General features: G+C 39.5%; 1 protein-coding gene across 3 annotated transcripts in view; it reads right to left on the bottom strand.

Moving 5' to 3' along the window:
* The window catches only part of LOC134350562 (coiled-coil domain-containing protein 85A-like), a 533,159-nt gene that overhangs the window by 458,790 nt on the left and 57,157 nt on the right, over positions 1 to 17,212 (bottom strand). The window lies entirely within an intron of this gene.

Below are 17,212 nucleotides of genomic sequence, written 5' to 3'. Positions count from 1 at the left end.
TCAAGGAGCTTCAGGGAAGTTGCAAGAATTCGGTCTTTGTGAGTATAAAGAACCAAAATCTATTTTGCTTGCATTAAAGTTATTGCATGAGCTTCCAGTTGGAGACAAAAAGCTGCTTGTAAAAGTGGATGCAAAGACCAAAGCCCAGTTGGATGAATGAAAGTTCAAAACAAAAGGAGGCCATGGAGATATGAAAACAGAGGATTTGTCAGAGGATGTCATGGATGAGGAAACCAAGAAAAGCAATCAGATTATAAAGGGAGCAATAGAAGGATTAATAAGAGAATACTCCAGTGAACTAAATACACCTTCCCAAGATCAAGATGTACAACCAAGAACAGAAAGGTTAGAAGAAAGGTGTCCAGAGCTGTCAGAATCACTTTCTGCAGTCTCAGAATCAACTCCTACATCCACTACAGAGGAGGCTCCAGAACCTGAAATTGCTTTCACAGCCACAAATCTCACCTGCCAAGCAGAGTAACCTCCATTGTCAGGAAAGACATTCTCTCACAGGAGTAACAAAGCTTCCACAGCAATGAAATACTGAATGGGACAATTTAAAATTAATTATGCTGTGGATATCTGAATATAATAGTTGCACCATGTAATATACTGTGTATATAGTTGAGATGCATTCTCTATTAAGTGGAGTTTATAGCTAAGCAGGGAGGAGTGTTGTGTATTTAACATTTCAGTAATATTTGAGTAATCTTGTATATATATTGATTGATTAAGCATTCTTGTTTATTTAAATAATTCATTATGGGTTATATGTAGAAAACATGAATTACATATGTCATTATGCTACTACGTGATACATGCACACTTCGCTAAAAGTAAACTCGAATTTAGACCCGCATTCCCGGACTCCTGTGTTTTACTTTGAATTAGCTAATGTTTTGAAGTTACAAAATGTAACAGACAGGATGCAGATTTGGGCAGTGAAATGGCAGATGAAGTTCAATCCAATAAAGTGTGAAGTGATACACTTTGGAAGGTCAAACTTGAAGGTGCAGTACAAGGCTAATTGCTGGATTCTTAGCAATGTGGAAGAACAAAGGTACCTTAGTGTCTAGATCCATAGATCCCCCAAAGTTGCTGCTCAAGCTGCTCATGGTGTGCCAGCCTTCATTAGTCAGGGGATTAAATTCAAGAGCCGTGAGGTAATGTTGCAGCTCTATAAAACTCTGGTTAGGACAAATTTGGAGTAATCTGTTCAGTTGTAGTCATCTCATTACATGAGGGACGTGGAAGCTTTAGAGAGTTTGCAGAGGAGATTGACTAGGATGCTGCCTGGATTAAAGAACATGTCTTATGAGGAAAAGTTTTACAAGCTAAGGTATTCTCTATAAAGTGACAGCAGTTGAAAGACGATGAGACAGAGGTGTATAAGATTATGAGATAGAATGGACAGACAGCATCATTTTTCCAGGGCTGCAGGGGCCAATACCATAAAATATCCAGTTAAGATGAGTGGAGAAAAGTTTATGAAAGATGTCAGAGACAGGTTTTCTTTTTACATAGTTGGTGGTGGGTTAGTGGAATGCATTGCTTTGCTGGTAGATACTGATACAATAGGAACACTTAAGAGACTATTAGTCAGAAAAAAATGGATGAAAAAATGAGCACTATGAGGGAGGAAAGGGGTAGATTGGTAATGAAATAGGTTTATATAGGTTGACACAATATTGTGGGCTGAAGGACCTGTTGTGTATTGTACTATTTGATGTTCTATATGCTGCATGATCAGCATTTTCTGGTTTTGACATTTACGATACAATTATGTTATCTGTGGCACAGAAAAATACCTAAACCACATTGACTATATGACAGTCCGAATAACAAAAAGACATCCTACAGCGTGGATCATTAGACAATATTATTTCCCCTTTTCCAAGTATCTAAAGTTTTATGATCTTAGTTTATACAGAAATTCTAGTGTACCCTAATGGGTGTGCTGGATCAACACAAATGTGGGAAGCCAACAACCAAGGCAATCAGAAGGGCAGTGCCTGGCAGAAAGAGAAAAATTGGGACCAGCAAAAATTAAAGCTAGAGAAATCAGGGAGAAACAGAATTAATGCTCAAACTTGTGGAGAATTTAGGAGTGAGAGTAGGTGGTGCAGGTGATACATTACAAAGTTAGTGGGAAAACCAGTAATGGGCATTTCCAAGAGCAACATGTTCCAAGTTCATCCATAATGTTCCAAGTAAATACCATTCCATGAAGTAGAAATTACATCAGTGGTGCAAGGGTAGTTTTGACCTGCGAGTGCCCATGTTGCTCAACTTTCAAAAGAAATTATGCATTTCAATGTTTGCATGATAAGCATGATATGATAATAATGTTCTGAGATTACTATTAAATATAATCTAATAGAGGAGTTGGGCAGGAGAATCAGAATCAGATTTAATATCACTGTGAAATATGTTGGTTTGCAGCTGCAGTACATTGCAATACGTAAAAAACTATAAATTACAATAAGAAATATATATATATATATATATAACACACACACACACACACACTTTGGGTACTAGCCTACAAAGTACCCAGGACATCTTCAAGGAGCGGTGTCTCAGAAAGGCAGCGTCCATTATTAAGGACCTCCAGCACCCAGGACATGCCCTTTTCTCACTGTTACCATCAGGTACGAGGTACAGAAGCCTGAAGGCACACACTCAGCGAATCAGGAACAGCTTGTTCCCCTCCGCCATCCGATTTCTAAATGGACATTGGACCCTTGGACATTATCTCACTTTTTTTTAATATATAGCATTTCTGTTTTTTGCATGATTTTTTAATCTATTCAACATACGTATACTGTATAAAGTATACTGAATAAGATTTACTTTTTTTTCCCTCTTCTATTTTATGTATTGCATTGAAATGCTGCTGCTAAGTTAACAAATTACAAATTTCACGTCACATGCCGGTGATAATAAACCTGATTCTGATATATATATACACACACATACACACAAAATTACATACGTAATGCAAAAAGAGAGAAAAGAAATTAAAAAAATAATAGGTTCATGGGTTAATTGTCTTGAGTGTGTGTCTTCAGGCCCCTGTACCTCCTCCTTGTCCTCCTTGATGATAGCAATGAGAAGAGGGCATATCCTGGATGACGTGGGTCCTTAATGATAGATGTCATCTTTTTGAGGCGTCACGGATGTTAGGAAGTTTAGTGCCCATGATGGAGCTGGCTGAGTTTGCAACTTTTTCTAATCCTGTGCAGTGGCCCCTCTATATCAGATGGTGATACAACCAGTTAGAATACTCTCCACAGTACACCTGTAGAAATTTGTTAGAGTCTTTATTAACATACAAGTCTCCTGAAACTCCCAATGAAACATAGCCACTGTTGTGCCTTCTTTATAATTGCATCAATATATTGAGTGCAGGATAGATCTTCAGAGATGTTGACGCTCAAGAATTTGAAACTGCTCAACCTTTCCATTGCTGATCCCTCGAAAAGGACTGTTGTGTGTTCCCTTAACTTCCTGTTTCTGAAGTCCACAATCAACTCCTTGGTCTTAAAGACATCCAGTGCAAGATTGTTGTTGTGACACTACTTCATTAAAATCAACATGTTTTCACATTATTTTGTTGAGGAACCTGCCCAATAATCATCGAGAGTATATTCTTTCTTGCTAACTCTCAAGCATTACCTCTGTACGACATATCTGCAAAATTTCCTGGAGGGAAATGCCAATTAGTGAAAATAGGATTATGCTGTCTTTTCTCTCCATAGTTTAAGATTCAGATGGAATCCTGATATTAGGAATAGCACATTTGAAATGCCCATGTTTCTCCAATTTTGTTGAATTAATCCTTAATTACTGAAGTCTGTCATGTTTTATTGAACAAAAATATAATTCTCCCTCTCAGTTCTAATAGCTTGACATCTCTGTAGTCTTATCACCTTAGTGTTATGTTTCATACAGCTTTACATAAATTTTGTTTTAATACTATGGAGAAAAGCAATTTAGCTAAGAGGTCTCAATAAACAAACATTTAGGAGTTCATACAACTGCTCACACCAAATAATTTTGTCTTTAATTTTATCTTTGAGACACAAAGGCAATGGATCTGGCCCATTACCATCTTTCCTGCCAGTAAATGATATCATACAAATATCAGTACTACACTTTGGACCTTGACTTGTTCAGATATCAGGGGAATAAGCTCACCAACTCCTCCACTTCCTTAGGAAGGTATAGAAATTTGGCAAGATTCAAGACTCCAGATTCATGATTCATTTAATATCAAAGAATGAATAAATTATACAACATTGAGATTTGCTTGCTCACAGGTAGCCACAAAGTAAGAAACCCAAAAGAATTCAGTTGAATGAAAAAAATAAAAATAAAAGACCAATATTTGATGTACAAGAGGAAGGAAAAAAATCATGTAAAAATTGAAGTGATTAACAACAGCATTCTGAGCCAAAATTGAGCCCTCAGGTCTGAACCCTGGAGCAGTCCGGAATAGGCCCAAAGCCTCACTTATCAGTCCATCAATATTAGTAGGCATGGAGCACAGCAGCCGGGGCAGTGTTCGTAGCCTCAATGCCATGACGATAACCATCGCAAAGAACAAGCGAAATTGGCTTGCTCCCAAGCCAGCTGTACAGGAATCAGAACTCCATCCAATGATCCTAACCAATTTAAGATCCTGTCAACCCTAACCAATTTTTACTGATGCACCATAGAAAGTGTTCGATCTGGATGCATAATAGCTTCAAATGACAACTGTCCCGCACATGACAAAAAGAAACTGCAGGGTTGTGGGCATAGGTCAACACATCATGGAGCACAGCCTCTTCTCCAAAGACTCTGTCTATACATCTCACTAACTCAGTAAAGCAGCCTATGTAATCTGAGATGCCACTTAACCTAGAGATTTTCTCTTTTCCCTTCTCCCATCTGGTATGTCCCTGAAAGCATGTACTAGCAAGCTCAAGGACAGCTTTTATTCTGATGTTATCAGATTCATGGACAGACCTCTTATGATAGCATGGATCCTTAACCTCTCCTTTAAGAGATACAGCACAGTAATAGGCCCACACCACCAAATTACACTAATGAAATCAATTAACCTACTAACCAGTATGTCTTTGGATTGTGGGAGGAAATCAGAACACCCAGAAAAGACCCACGTGGTCATGGGAGAACTCATAAACTCCTTACAGAAATGGCTTATGATCTTGCACTTTATTGTGTAAGATGAGCTGTTACACTTTATTACACATTCTTACTGTTTTACCTTGTTCTTTTTTAGTGTACTGTGGAATGATTTGATCTGTATAACCAGTACGCAAAACTAACTTCTCACCGTATCTCTGTTCATGTGACTATAATAAACCAAAAAGTCCAATGAGACCCTGCACTCTAAGTCCTGGAGCTGGATCAAGGGTTAGCAATATTCATAGCATACAAGCAACTGGTGAGAGCAGTGTTTCCCAATGGAGACGGTTATGTATCGTAATGGGATGTTAAGGGAAACAGAAGTCAGGGGGCATTCAAGATTTTTGGTGGGGGGGGTTAATTGGCACCCTAACTTGAGGCACGAGACATGACCAACTGTTAGTAGAGCAGGCGCTTCCAAAAAATAGGATGAGGCACTGGAACACAGGAAGAACCATAGCTCGGCAGGCGATGAACACTCGTCATCACAATGCGTCTGAAACTCAGCAATCTCATCCAACCTTATCTACCAAACAGACATTATTGGGGATGCATAAAGTAGCAACCAGGCTGCCCAACAGTTCCCTTTGACTCACGGCATGGAACAAATTCATGTAATTTAACAGCTGGTAAGTCAAGTACACCCTCTCAACTTTCTCTACAGATCTACGGAAAACAGGTCATGCAATGACAGTGTTGGCCAGATCCAAATTGTGAAATAGACCCAATCAGTGGACCTGCCAAACCCGAGGCTTCCTCTTGAGGTTGTTCAAAGCAACCCTGGCTTCATATGTGCGGTCAAGAACCATCTGTGGGGGTTATGAGACCTTACATGATTGGTCAATTACACTAACTGGAATAGCGTAAAAGTAGCTTGCAGTTCCCCAACCAACATTTAAATCCCAATCTGAATCCTTGTCAATGTAATTTTCATTGTTGTGATCATCTTCATTGTTGCCTCACCGTTCCTTTGCATGCCGCTATCATCATTTCCATCCGAGTCAACTCACTGCCGTTGCCAACATCCGATAGGCATGCTTTCCTGCTGAAAACTTCAACTGCACTTTTTTTCATAGACGCTGCCTAGTCTGCTGAGTTCCTCCGGTATTTTGTGTGTGTTGCTTGGATTTCCAGCATCTGCAAATGTTCCAATAGGCATTCCCCGTTTGTGTTAATTTTTTTTTATTTTTAGCCCCATTAATGATGAATAAATACATATGATATGATCTCTATGACTCTGAAAGTGGTGAAGCCTTGAATTCTGATCCTGCTAAGAAACAGAAACTGCAGAAAGTGCATCAATATAATGCTACACACTTGGAGTATGGCTTTATTCCACCTCCGTCAGATCAGCGATGCCCCATGCATCTTATTTGTAATACTGTACTGTCTAATGAAGCCATGAAGTCATCAAGATTGCAGGAACACTTCCGTAGAAGGCACCCTGAAAAGGCTACTTATAGTATTGCTCAGTTCCAGAGATGAAAGAAGCATTTGAAAAGTGGTGCACACTTGAGTAATTTGCAAAGAAAGCTAAAAATGACCTTGATAGTGGTCTCATTGCTTCTTATAACATTTCCAAAATGATAGCAAAGTGTGGAAAACCTCATACAATTGGTGAAAGATTAATAATGCTTGTTGTATCAGAAGTGCTCACCGCTGTTCTCAAAATGGATACCAGTATTTTAAAATCAATTCCTCTGAGTAATAACTCAGTAGCTTGTTGTACTGAGGAAATGAGTGAAAACATTGAATATAAGCTGTGCACAGAGCTCCAGAAAACAGAATTTGCTAATAAACGGGCATCTTATACTCCAAAACTCTATCTGACAGTATTGGAGTAAAAATTGCCTGTTTACCAGCAAGGCAGTGATTAGAAAGAAGACATGAGAGATGTAATGACTTCACTACTTGACAATAAGGATAAGCTGATGCCAGTTACATTATGGTGTGCATTGCACAGTGCTGTGCTTCTCTATCATTGGATTGATATCAGTGGTCACTATGGCTTTGCACATCATTCACAGAGAATACCCAGAGAGAAAAATAAACAGATGTTTGCTGTGAACACACAGGATTTAATCGTGCTTTGCAATATTTCAGACAGTATACTACATTTTTGTATTATGCAGAAGAATTTCTAATCCACAGAGTCAAAGCATATACTATTTGTCAGTAAATTCATACATTCTAAAAATAATCTTCCCAAAAGGCATTGAAAAACTACACCAAGAAGACCCCTTGTTGGAGACCTTGAAGATTAAATATTAAAGTTGCTTTGTAATTTTTAGATAAAAACATGCATCAATATCTAAGTAGCAATATTAACTAATTTCTTGCCAAACCAGATCAAAATTAACTTTACACCATGCATATGAAGGAACTCAGCAAAATAAACACTGAGAAAGTTAATTATCCATGTAATAACATCTTACAAAATTAAGAAACTTCTGCACAAAACAGACTTCTAATATACAGTAATAAAAATCTAAGTGCCACAGCAAATTTGTCTGAAATGTTCAGTAAAAATTTCTTAAAAGATGGAAGAAATCGAAGTTTGCTGCATTTCTGAATCCGCACTTTTAAGCTTCTTCTTGAAGCATGAATTTAAAAAAAGATAAGATATTATCTTTTAACAGTACAAAGGAGAAAAGTAGTAAACAGAATTTTCAGCAAGTTGATAAAGAGGGAAACAGCTCTAGGAATACAAATTCTTTTAATTTATCTTCTCCTTGATGGTAGCAATGAGAAGAGGGTGATGTGGGTCCTTGATGACGAATTCTACCTTTCTGAGGCAGCACCTTTTGAATTTGTCCTTGATGCTGGAGAGTCAAGTGCCCATGACTGAGTTTACACATTTCTGCAGCTTTTTCCAATCCTGTGCAGAGGGCCCTCCACACCAGAGAGTGATGCAACCACTTAGAGTGCTCTCCAAGGTACATCTGTAGAAATTTGTGAGTCTTGGTGACATACAAAGTCTCCTCAAACTCCTAATGAAATACAGCCACAGTCGTGCCTTCTTTGTAATTATATTAGTATGTTGGACCCAGAATAGTTCTTCGGAGATGTTGACACCCAGGAACTGTTGCTCACACTTTCCACTGCCGATCCCTCAAGAAGGACTGGTGTGTGTTCCCTTGACTTCACCTTCCTGAAGTACACAATCAACTCCTTGGTTTTACTGATTTAGGTTAGATTAGATTAGATTATGAGGACACTCAGTCCTTGTTTAATGTCATTTAGAAATGCATGCATTAAGAAATGATACAATGTTCCTCCAGTATGATACCACAGAAACACAGAACAGACCAAGACTAAAACTGACAAAAAACACATAATTATAACATATAGTTACAACAGTGCAAAGCAATACCATAATTTGATAAAGAGCAGACCATGGGCATGGTAAAAAAAAGTCTCAAGGTCCTGATAGCCCATCATCCCACGCAGACGGTAGAAGAGAGAAACTCTCCCTGCCATAAACCTCCAGCACCGCAAACTTGCCAATGCAGCACCATTGGAAGCACCCAAACACAGCCGACTCTGAGTCCATCCGAAAACTTCGAGCCTCCAACCAGCCCTACGACACCGAGCACCGAGCACCATCTCTGCCGAGCGTTTCAACCCCGCCCCGGCTGCCGAGCAATAAGCAAAGCCAAGGACTCGAGGCCTTCCCCTCCGGAGATTCTGGATCACACAGTAGCAGCAGCAGCGAAGCAGGCATTTTAGAAGTTTCACCAGATGTTGCTCCATGCTCTCATGTCTGACTCCATCAAATCAGGATTATGCACAGCACCCTACTTGACAGATAACAGATATTCATCACCGGAGTGGTCGCTGCACACTGTGTCGTGCCACCGTCTTCTTCTCTTCTACAACTTTATAGATTATGTTTGAACTGTGCCTAGCCACAGAATCCTGGGTGTAGAGAGACTAAAGCAGTGAACTAAGACCACATCCTTGAGCCGTGCCAGTATTGATTGCAGCAAGGAGATGTTATTTCTGATCAGCACTGACCGTGGTCTCCTAGGGAGGAAGTCAAAGATCCACTTGAAAAGGGAGTTACAGAGGCCCAGGCTCTGGAACTTGTTGATTAGAGCTGAGGGGGTGCGATTATGTTTAAAGCTGATCTGTAATTAACAAACAGCTGCTTGACGTAGATATTACTATTTCCAAGTGATTAAAGGCTGAGTGGAGAACTAGTGAGATTGCATTTGCTATAGACCTATTATGATGATAGGCGAATTACAGTGGGTTCAGGTCCTTACTTAGGCAGAAGTTGATTCTGGCCATGACCAACCTGTTAAAGAACTTCTTCACAGCAGATGTGAGTGAAACCCGGTGATGGTTGTTGAGGCAGCTCAACCTGCTCATCTTGGGCATAACCGTCCACCCTTTTGAAGCAGGTGGGAACCTCTGACTGCAGCAGTGAGTGATGACTGAAGATGTCCGTGAACACTCCCATCAGTTGGTTGGCACAGGTTTTTAATGCCTTGCCAGGTACACCATCAGGGCTTGACACTTTGCGAGGGTTCACCCTTTTGAAAGATGCTCTGCCTCCAACCCAGAGATCACAGTGTCACCAGATGTTGCAGGAATTTGCACAGGTGGAGTTTCTTTCTTCTTCTTGCATAAAAGGCATTGAGCTCATCTGGGAGTGAAACATCAAGACATTCATGATGTTAGGTTTTGTCTTGTAGGTTGTAATGGCCTGCAATCCTGCCAGAACAGAAGTGCATCCGATTCTGTCTCTCATTTCAATTGCAATTGTTTTTTTCCCACTGTTAAATTAGCCTACTGTAGGTCGTACCTGGACTTGTTGAATAGTTCTGGATCACCAGTCTTGAATGCTACAAATTAGCCTTCAGCAGACAATGAATCCCCTGGTTCATCCACAGCTATTGGTTTGGGTACGCCCATTATGTTCTTGAAGGTACACAATCATCCACATCGGTCTTGATGAAGTCGGTGACAATTGTCACATATTCATTCAAGTCCGAACATTAGTCCTTAACTATTGTCCAGTAATTCAATACAGTATCCCAGAACTTAATAGCTTAATGTGCCAGAAAAATACATTGTAACTTCAGCGATTTTCACTGACAGTCAACAATTTGAGATTAGAGTTAATTCCAAATGAACATGGGATGTAAAATGTTCTTCCAGTCCCTGCAAAACATCTGTAAATGTGCTGCATTGGTTCATTTTATACCACTTTCAACAAAGTAAAACATCATGGTGTTGTTATCCTTGGATTGCAGCACTTAAGCAAACGGTACTGCTCTATTCTGATCTTTTACTTTCGTGATGTTACTTTTAATCTTTTGAGAATCAGAATCAGGTTTATTATCACTTGCACGTGACGTGAAATTTGTTAATTTAGCAGCACCATTTCAACGCAATACATAATCTAGCAGAGAAATAAATAAATAATAAATAAATAATAAATTATTTATATAAATTTTTTTAAAGTGCAAAAACAGAAATACTGTATATTTTTTTTAAAAAAAGAGAGGTAGTGTCCAAAGCTTCAATGTCCATTTAGGAATTGGATGGCAGAGGGGAAGAAGCTGTTCCTGAATCACTGAGTGTGCATCTTCAGGCTTCTGTACCTCCTACTTGATGGTAACAGTGAGAAAAGGGCATGCCCTGGGTGCTAGAGGTCCTTAATAATGGACGCTGCCTTTCTGAGACACAACTCCCTAAAGATGTCCTGGGTACTTTGTAGGCTAGTGCCTAAAATGGAGCTGACTAGATCTACAACCTTCTTCAGCTTCTTTCGGTCCGGTGCAGTAGCCCTTCCATACCAGACAATGATGCAGCCTGTCAGAATGCTCTCCACGGTACAACTATAGAAGTTTCTGAGTGTATTTGTTGACATGCCAAATCTCTTCAAACTCCTAATAAAGTATAGCCGCTGTCTTGCCTTCTTTATAACAACATCGAAATGTTGGAACCAGGTTAGATCCTCAGAGATCTTGACATCTAAGAACTGGAAGCTGCTCATTTCTCCACTTCTGATCCCTCTGCGAGGATTGGTATGTGTTACTTCATCTTACCCTTTCTGAAGTCCACAATCGGCTCTTTCGTCTTACTGACTTTGAGTGTCAGATTGTTGCTGTGGCATCACTCCACTAGTTGGTATATCTCACTCCTATACACCCTCTCATCACCACCTGAGATTCTACCGACAATGGTTGTACCGTCAGCAAATTTTGTAGATGGTATTTGGGTTATGCCTAGCCACACAGTCATTTGTATATAGAGAGTAGAGCAGTGGGCTAAGCACACACCCCTGAGGTGCATCATTCCCTGAGATGAGGAATAAATAATTTTATTTTTAAGAGGAAGATCATTGTGAACTCCAAAATATTAAAAAAGGTAGAAGCCTTCTTCACATATACTGTATGTTTAGAAGGAGTGAATATGAAGTACATCAACTTGCATTTTAATAAGCCAAGCTTATTGCATGCTTCTGGCAGTAAATTCATTTTAACTTTAATCCCTGTCATCACCAATAAAACCAATCAATCCTACCAAGTGAAGCAACAATCAATGGCACCTCTTCCAAACTAGTGTATGCATTCAATCATCAGGGTGTGATCAGTTCTACTTTAGAGGAATCAAGCACAAACTCAAAGATTTTTCTTTGCCAAATACCTTTATTCAATCTGTAAAGGTGACTCTGAGGTTCCATTCACCTATTGCTTTAATTCTCCATCACACACCCACTCTAACATTTCCAACATTTGGCTTCCCACATGATCTCAATGATGCTCCATGAGCAGCTCCTTATCTTCCACCTAGACAAAGTACACCCCTCTCAATTAGGCATCAAATTCAATTATTTCAGAAAACCAGTTTGTCCTCTTTGTTTCAGAACCATTAATTTCTAATACATATTTATCCAGCCATGGAGTTGAATCAATTTTTCTCACCCTGTGGATGCTATTTCTAACATTCTGTTTTGTTTTGGGTTTCTAGCAGCATTTGTGTACTGCACCTCATTTTCCATCAAGTCGCTTTCTCCCTTCATTTGTCAGAATGACTGCCTTCATTCATCTATTAACTGTATGGCACAAAAACAATTATATTTACCTTGGATAACCCTGATAATATTGGGTTTGCTGTCCATAAAGTTCTGAAGTCAAATAAAGACCTTAAGCCCTATCCAATATAGATAGCTACAGATACCCTCACTAAAGGGAGATTATACTGTAGCCACTTACATTTCAAAGACTAGGTCACCTTCTTCTTTCTCCTCCATGGCGAGTTTAGCTGCCAATATGCATTATTTGAGCGGTGGGTTTCCCATTCAAGCCAAGGAGGAGATACTTCCAGCTACCAAAGTAGGTTAATCACAGTTCATCTATTTTTAGTGATACTTGTTTAAATGTAGATAAAATTCTTAAGACACACTTAAGACTCATAGAAGATTTCTATCTTATAAAAGGTTTCAAATTTACAAATAATCTCTAAAACACAAAGGATTTTCAAAACACTGGCACAATTCCTCTAAGCTAAAAAGACATACCAATGAGTTGCAAAGAAACAAGTCATCTGTCAGAGGAATGGATGGATTCTAGTCACCCCATCTTTCCGTCTTTCTTCTTGTTATTTTTGACAATTCCTAACAAGCCTGACTTCTCTCTTACATTTGTACTATTATTTTGCTACTTAGTGACTTCCAACACACATGATATTTTTCCAGATACCTTTGCTGGTAAATTCACACAGATGGTCTGAAAATTTCTCAGGACAAAGATCCCAGACACCCAAAATTAATGCTAAGGGCTGACTCTATGAGTACACAAATCTCCAAACTATTGATAGATCAGCTATTTGATGTGCTAAGTGATTGTATCTGTCTATTCTGGAAGCTTCCTTGAACTAAATAACTTGGTAAGTGCTGTCTGGTTTGATGCAGGCGCAATTAACATAACCCTGTTGTCTTTTACTGCATCTCTTGAGTAGCCAGCCATATGCTGAACCAATAGCCTGTGCTATATAGAGAGTGCTGCTTGTTTGCAACAAACTTCAGACTGATTATTGCTTCCATTTTATATTAAGAAATTGTTCTTGTTTATGACAAAGAGCTGAGCAAGGAGTTTAACTTACTCAAAAGCAACTCTTTGATCCCTGGAAGAGCCAGCTGCTGTGTTAGAAAGCTGAGCGTGGCTAAAGACCCCAGGTCCAGGACAGTGAATAGCGATCACAAACTTTGGTCTCCAGCATTTCACAAGCATTTCTTAATTTTTCTTCACCTCTCCCACTCTCTGCAAAGTAAGTACATGCGCTTTCTCACTGTTCCAGTTCTCACGAAGTGTCATTGGCCTCAACTATTCCCTCATTTTTCCTCTCTCTCTCTCTCTCTGTTATGCCACACCCAGGGATAGAGGAGTAAGCATTTTCAACTTTCTCAAAATCATGGAAGAGAAAACCATAGCAATTTCTTTGTTATTCATCTCACTGCAATTTATACTAAAATCTAAAAGATAGACTTCTCTGTTTCTTGATTTTAGCCTATTGAACAACCAGGGTACATGAAGCATACTTGATGGGGGGAGGGAAATTACATGGCTATTTTACTGATCACTTCCTACCCATTTGTTTCTTTGTTTCCAACAATAAGCAATTGAAAAGCACTGGGTTTAGGGAGGGAATAGGCTAATATGCACAGATTTTGGTAATGTGTTAATCAAGGCCAGATGAAATAAATATCAAAGTGACGCTTAGTCAACTTTATAGAATTCAAGAGACAACAGACTGGAAGAGCAAATTTGTTAGTATCATGTAAGATATTCCTGACAGAACTTGGAATCAAGGTAGATATGATTACAGAAATAGAGAATAAGAATAAATGGTTCAAGTAAAGCATTTGTTGCCAAAGAAAGGGTTGAATAATATTCGGTAGGACGTTGTTGTCTCTTAGTTAATAAAACAAATATGGCAAATTGCATTTAAGAATTTGGGGAATAAATTATGTCTTGGACAATGAAAAGCGGCTGGGCACATTTTTAGGCTAATGAAAGAAACTGAAATATAGCTTAAATAATGGCATTTTAACTGAATAAACAGCATGGTCGGAAGATGAAATAGCCATTCAAGATGACTATGCTGAGAAATATAAAATCTTTAGTTTTGTATTCCTAATCCTGGATGACAGCTGTAACCCCAGTTATATTTTTGTGCAAGATTTTAAGTGTATATTCAGAAAAGAAGGAAACAAAAAGCAGGATGGCAGCTTAATTTGTTCATAATATGATGGAGTCAAAGTTCTGAAATAAAGGGCTTCAGACACTTAAATTTGACTGCAAACCTGCAGTTATACCAGTCAACTGAAAATAAATCAACATTAAAGGGTTCAGGCAGCTTCTCTGTCAAGACAGTTGTGTAGCCTTAACACATAGAATTGATCAAGCTTTGTTTCCCAGCATGCTACACAACACAGCATTTTTTTTGCCTTAAAAAAAGTCACAAGCTAAAAATGATGACATGTTTCCTTTTCTGACCCAATCAAGTGTGACAGTAGAAAAGTGTGTATGGAACCGGAGGAGACAGCAGAAGTACTGAGGACTTTGCTCCAGTATTCACTACGGAAAAGGATCTTGGCAATTGTAGGGATGACTTACAGCGGACTGAAAAGATTGAGCATGTAGATATTAAGGAAAAGGATGTGCTGGAGCTTTTGGAAAGCATCAAGTTGCATAAGTCACCGGGACTGAACAAGATGTACCCTAGGCTACTGTGGGATGTGAGGATGGAGATTGCTGAATTTCTGGCGATGATCTTTGCATCATCAATGGGGACGGGAGAGGTTCCAGAGGATTGGAGGGTTGCGGATGTTGCTCCCTTATTCAAGAAAGGGTGTAGAGATAGCCCAGGAAATTATAGACCAGTGAGTCTTACTTCAGTGGTTGGTAAGTTGATGGAGAAGATCCTGAGAGGCAGGATTTATGAACATTTGGAGAAGCATAATATGATTAGGAATAGTCAGCATGGCTTTGTCAAAGTCAGGTCATGCCTTACGACCCTGATTGAATCTTTTGAGGATGTGACTAAACACATTGATGATGGTAGAGTAGTAGATGTAGTGCATATGGATTTCAGCAAGGCATCAGATAAGCTACCACATGCAAGGTTTATTGAGAAAGTAAGGAGGCATGGAATCCAAGGGGACATTGCTTTGTGGATCTGAACTGGCTTGCCCACAGAAGGCAAAGAGTGGTTGCAGACGGGTCATATTCTGCATGGAGGTCGGTCACCAGTGGTGTGCCTCAGGGATCTGTTCTGGGACCCCTGCTCTTCATGATTTTTATAGATGATCTGGATGAAGAAGTGGAGGGGTGGGTTAGTAAATTTGCTGATGTCACAAAGGTTGGGGATGTTGTGGATAGTGTAGAGGGCTGTCAGAGGTTAGAGCTGGACATTGATTGGATGCAAAACTGGGCTGAGAAGTAGCAAATGGAGTTCAACCCTGATAAATGTGAGATGGTTCATTTTGGCAGGTCAAATATGATAGTAGAATATAGTATTAATTATAAGACTCTTGGCAGTGTGGAGGATCAGAGGAATCTTGGGGTCAAAGTCATAGGACACTCAAGGCAGCTGCACAGGTTGACTCTGTGGTTAAGAAAGCATACGGTGGATTGGCCTTCATCAATTGTGGGATTGAGCTTATGAGCCAAGAGGTAATGTTGCAGCTATATAGGACCCTGGTCAGACCCCACTTGGAGTACTGTGCTCAGTTCTAGTCGCCTCACTACAGGAATGATGTAGAAACCATAGAAAGGGTGCAGAGGAGATTTACAAGGATGTTGCCTGGATTGGGGAGCATGCCTTATGAGAATAGGTTGAGTGAACTCAGCCTTTTCTCCTTGGAGCGACAGAGGATGAGAGATGACCTGATAGAGGTGTACAAGATGATGAGGGGCATTGATCATGTGGGTAGTCAGAGGCTTTTTCCCAGGGTTGAAATGGCTAGCATGAGAGGGCACAGTTTTAAAGTGCTTGGAAGTAGGTACAGAGGAGATGTCAGGGGTAAGTTTTTTACGCGGAGACTGGTGAGAGTGTGGAATGGGCTGCCAGTGACAGTGGTAGAGGCGAAAATGATAAGGTCTTTTCAGAGACTCTGGATCAGTACGTGGAGCTTAGAAAAATAGAGGGTTATGGGTAACCCTAGGTAATTTCTAAGGTAAGGACATGTTCGCCACAGCTTTGTTGGCCGAAGGGCCTGTATTGTGCTGTAGCTTTTCTACGTTTCTATGTTTCTAAGACACAAAATTTAAAGTGAAATATCAAAGGTAATGGAGGATAAACAATTGCATGATGAGATTATGGTTTGTAAGTCATTGCTTGGAAGGATCATAGAACCAAACTCAACAGGGTTTTGGTAGATTTTGTAATATCATGTAATTTCATTTATTCTGAGAATTAGATTTTCCCAAAGGCCGTCACAAGAAATGTGTGATGGGGCACATGTTATGTAGCAGTATTTTTAAGCTTTGTTTAAATTTAGGTATTTCTCTCACAGCCTGACAACAGGAAGTGGAAAAGTGGAATATTTTTTCCCCAATTCACAAATCATTTGATAATGAAGCAACTCATGCTTAGTAGGATGATAATCCTTAAAAAGCTTTCTAACGCTTACAACATAAAGGTGATGAATGAAATGAAGAACTTATTTTTCAGCCAATTGTCATTCAGGAGAGTAGTGTGCTTACTTGATGAATAACCACCCCACTAACCATGGTTGATGTAAAGTCATTTACAGAATATACTGCTTCTAACCGACAAGGCCAATCTCCTAATGCTTCTACCACTTTGAAAATGTGTTGCAAGAACATCTTAAGACTAACACAGGGGGGATCATGCAATGTTTGAATAGTATCATAGCAACAACCACTCAATCATTGTTAATAAAACCAAACCATTGATTGTTTCTGGGGAAAGAAGTGGAACATGCACCTGTCGACATTAGTGGATCAACAGTGGAGAGGGTCAGCAACTTTGAATT

The sequence above is a fragment of the Mobula hypostoma genome, chromosome 8 (assembly GCF_963921235.1).
Source record: "Mobula hypostoma chromosome 8, sMobHyp1.1, whole genome shotgun sequence".
Classification (NCBI taxonomy): Eukaryota; Metazoa; Chordata; class Chondrichthyes; order Myliobatiformes; family Myliobatidae; genus Mobula; species Mobula hypostoma.
Note: the sequence above shows the minus strand (reverse complement) of the source record. Positions and strands in the feature narration are given on the sequence as shown.